Below are 4,947 nucleotides of genomic sequence, written 5' to 3'. Positions count from 1 at the left end.
GATATTTAAAACATTTAAAATTTATGATACTAAAAATGGACTTCATAGTTACAAGTCGAATAGTTACAGTTTGTAGCATTCGAAAAATAAAATATTTTTTTCAAACAAAAACAATTAAAAAAAAAAGTTACAAAGCTGGTAACTCAGCCTCAGCTTACAAGAAAACGCAAGTTCGTCGCCTCCTGAAGGCTGCGACCTAGGCGAGTGCGACTATATTTCCTAATCGACGCGCTAGGCTTGATAATGTAGCTTGCCTCTGATTTTATCGTATAAAATACCTCACTGAGCGCGCTAAACTTACATGGAACTATGGGGCTAATTAAAACAAATCTTTTTTTGGTTCTCTGCAATTGAAATGCTCAAACCGGCTCAAACCCAAAAGTTTAGAAAAAAGTTGCTTTGATGCTCAATTTAATGTAAAAACAATTTTTAAATGATTGAAAATTTGGTGGAAACTTTTTTCTGTGAAAGTGTCTAGAGGCTGTGGAACATATTTCTTTCTGTTACAATTTCTAAAATGACAAGCAAAAAAAAATTCTATTTATGCCTTATTGTGAATCTTCTTATTTTCTCCTCATTTCCTTCCCAAATTTTCTCTTGTTAGAGTTTATATCATTTCCTTAATTGAGGATATTTCATCACTCGTGGAAGCCTTGGTTCTGACGGCTGTTGCCGTTTGGATAATCCGTTTAAACAGCTGACGAATGAATTAAAAAGCCTACTAGTCAAAGAAGCTTTATAGGCTTATTCTGAACAAGATGGAACGTTGAATACTGTGAACACATGTTCCCATCAGTGGCGTAGCGTGACTCATTTGATTGAGGGAGGGGCACTCCAGACGCACACATTAACTCGACATGAAAATTTAACCACAGGCAATTTTTGTCTATAACATTCCAAATTTTACCCATTATCTAATAAACGCAATTGTAATATAAACCATGGCCCTTTTCTCTTTTCTAATTGAGTTTATTTGCTTATAATACTGGGCTAAAGGCCATGCCTCTTTGCAATAGCTTATCATACAAAACGCACAAAGCACAACACGAAAAAGACTCAAAACAGACAAACATGAAGACATGAGAGAATTTTTGGCAGGCTTTCTTGATTTTATGAAATTCGACAAATGGATTTTGAAAAGTGAATTATATGAAATTAGGCTACAGTTCCTGCAGTACAATATAGTCACAAAGATGGAGTACTAAGCATTCCACTCGCCAGTAGGCTTATGAACAGTGGCCATAACATAAATCTTAAAAAAAAAACATTTTTAAATCGGTGGCACAAGCTATACACTGAAATTTTTAATGGTAGAATTGAAAATAATTTGCATTGGGGTACGTTAAACAAAACCATGCCGACAGCTAATCGGTCATTTTTTACATTGATTTAACGTCCGCAGACGTTGAGTCAATGTAAAAAACGACCAATTTGCCGTCTGGGTGATGGCCATTTTTTCTTTGCGGCAGAAGCAAAACTGGACTTACGAAAGGTAAACATGTAGGTTTGGTATTTTACTGTGCTCATGATCAGAGCTGCAAGATTGTTCAGTAAATGTAATCGAAGTTGCGTTTTTTGTTTAAAATACTCGTAAACTTTTTTGGTTTAGTGAGCAATGTATGTAAGCTACTTTAAAATGCAATTGCAAAATTGTACTGAAATGCATTTGCAAAATGCAAAATGCTTAACTTTTACTTATCAAAATTTAACTTGATTGGTTGTTATCGCTTTTCCTCAATTTTATCAAAAACAGAATTGGATTTTGCACAATAGCCTACGTGAAACTGTGATCAGGGAATGAGATGGAATGGAATGGAAAATTTGGATGATGAGAAGGAAAACAATCTTCCATCATTCCATCTCACTTTCATCAGTAAGTTTACATCGCTATACTGTATATGACATTCAACAGTTGTAAAATAAATTGAGTAAATGTTTTCGTTTGATTACGTTTTTTTTAAACAAAAATATGTCGATTTTTTTCGTATTGAGCCAGTGAAGCTGTTGGCAGACGATTTCAAGGAAGTAAAGTTGATGATATTTACACTTTGTGAATATGACAACGACAAATACTTTCACTTAAGTTTAGACATTTTAATGCACTACATTGAAGAACATCACTCTTGAATGATTTTATTTCTGTGAACACTTGAACAATTAATTAAAGAGTGAGAAACAATGACATTATGTGACAGCATGCAAAGCACTTTGAAAACTAAAACGCAACCGGTGATAATAAAAATATAAATCAATTTATCTAGTTTATTTCAGTGTAGCTTCACATAGCGGTGCGGTAGCCTACAGCCATACATGATAGAAATGAATACATCAAACACATAACTTTTATCCATAGGGAAGCTACATCATGGAATCACCTAAATAAAGCATAAGGTTTTTTAAGTCAAAGTTTTCCTCCAGCTTTAAATAAAACTTAAGCAATGGAAAAGCGAGTAAGCTTGCATAACACACACCGCACAGTATCAACGCGAAAACAAAACAAAAAAGCAGCCACTCCTACGCTACCTTGCAAAAACTTGTTGCCTGCAAAAACTTGTTGACAATGCACCTGCATTAAGCATCGAAAAAAACAAACAATTCTCTACGTGGCACCTATACCCCTGGGCTCTGATGTTTGACATAAATTGACAGAGCACGAACAGTCACTCTAACGCATTCCACCTCGCTGTGCTCCCTGTAGAAGTGTTCAAATTGCGCCGAAACAATAACACAGATTCTTCCAGAGCTGTGCAGTCGGAGTCCTGAAGTCGACGAGATTTTAGCGTGTTCGGAGTCGGAGTCGGCCAGTTGTAAACCTAGAAGTCGGAGTCGTATATTTTTTCTCCACTTCACAGCCCTGGATTCTTCTTGTAGTTGTAAGATAACTTATAACACAAAACGGGACGTAAGGCTACTAATCCTCAGAAAAATATTGCTGTAAAATTTTTAGCTTAAATTTAGTTAGAAAATTTGCAGATGGAAGAAATTTTTGAGACGGAATGGAAGATTTCTATGATGGAATGGAAAATCTCAAGATGAAAGATGGAAAAAAAGTCTTCCACTCCATTCCATACCCTGACTGTGGTGCATAGCAAGCAAAAACCGAGGCGAGGCAAACGGATAAGCCGCAAGTTTGCAATTTCATGATTGTCATGCCACATAGGCATAGCATTATGTAAGTGTTTTTTAATATAATAATTAAGTAGCCTATGTATGTCACTGTCTCCAGTCTCGTAACGCTTTTGATTTACCCCGATTAAGCACTTTGTTGGAGCTATCTTGCTCTTGCATTTAGTTTCGAACATTAAACCTTATGTTACTTTATAGTCTGACAATGGTGGAGGTAGCCTGTCTGTTGGCGAAATGTCCAATGTTACTGTATTTATGGATAAAATTATAGATAATATAGTTTCGGGAGAGAGTTTGCTTTTTTATACCAAAGACAGGCAAGACACAACAATACCACAGGGTTGAGCATTACAACAGTATATATTTTTTACATATTTACAAAATAGTTTAACATTCAAACGTTTTCGGCTTAACCTAAGCCCTCATCAGGAATCTGAAAATATTGATAAAATGCAATAATTTTCAACTTCTTGAAGGTAACTAGCTAACTAATTGTAAGCATCAAGAAATACGCAGCGGTTAAAAGCAATAGTGTGGAAAACAAACAGACGGGCGGAAAACAAAATTACATTAGAAAAAGGCACACATGACTGCAAACGAATTAGCACCACAGGGAACGTGATCCATCTAACTTAGTAAATGTTTAGTAGAATGGACGCGGACGTAGAATATGAAGCATTGTTTGTCCATTCCGTTTGTGGGAAAAGATTCTAAAACGTTTGCTCGCAAAATCGGACAGTTTATGAAAAGTAAATTTGATGTGGACGTTTTTCCTGTTTATAAAACATTCAAAATCAGTTCGTATTTTCAACTAAAGTCCCAGACGCCTTCGCCTCTCTGTTCAAATGTCGTATACAGTTTTACATGTCCGTGTGATTCGGCATTGACATACGTCGGTATGTCTACCAGACATTTGACCACGAGAGTACGGGAGCGTTTGAACTTTAGAGACTTAAAGAAAAGTGCCATCAAAGACCATATTATGGAGTGTTCCTTTTGCACAAATCGAAAATTCTCTGCTGATTCATTTAAAATTTTACGCAAAGGCAAGTCCCAATTTGACACAAAAATTCAGGAAGCGCTATTAATCAAACGCTACAACCCAAATTTAAACAAACAATTATTTGCTGGCGGCGCGTCCATTCTACTAAACATTTACTAAGTTAGATGGATCACGTTCCCTGTGGTGCTAATTCGTTTGTAGTCATGTGTGCCTTTTTCTAATGTAATTTTGTTTTTTGCCCGTCTGTTTGTTTTCCACACTATTGCTTTTAACCGCTGCGTATTTCTTGATGCTTACAATTAGTTAGCTAGTTACCTTCAAGAAGTTGAAATTTATTGCATTTTATCAATATTTTCAGATTCCTGATGAGGGCTTAGGTTAAGCCGAAAACGTTTGAATGTTAAACTATTTAGTAAATATGTAAAAAATATATACTGTTGTAATGCTCAACCCTGTGGTATTGTTGTGTCTTGCCTGTCTTTGGTATAAAAAATTATAGATATGTGAATACGACAAGCATGATAGTAGGCGAGTGGTTCTCAACCTTTTTTCTTTTGTTGTCTATTTTCACCACGAAAAATTTTTAGTGGTCCACTGTCTGTTTATGCAAACGTAGAACATCTGCTCGACGTTTGTAGGCTACGCATGGCCTAACACGTTTTTGGCCAGAGATTGGCATATACGAGATTACATTGATTAGAACAGTGGTTCCCAACCGGGGGGGAATTCCCCATTTGGGGGGAATTTTGCAATTTTCAGGGGGAATTTGGTTTTAAAATTGTAAACCTTTTTAAGCCTAATAAGTTGGCCTGGACTAG

The sequence above is a fragment of the Aplidium turbinatum genome, chromosome 3 (assembly GCF_918807975.1).
Source record: "Aplidium turbinatum chromosome 3, kaAplTurb1.1, whole genome shotgun sequence".
In the NCBI taxonomy this organism is placed as follows: Eukaryota; Metazoa; Chordata; class Ascidiacea; order Aplousobranchia; family Polyclinidae; genus Aplidium; species Aplidium turbinatum.
The sequence above is the reverse complement of the archived record's forward strand: the minus strand, read 5'-3'. Positions refer to the sequence as shown.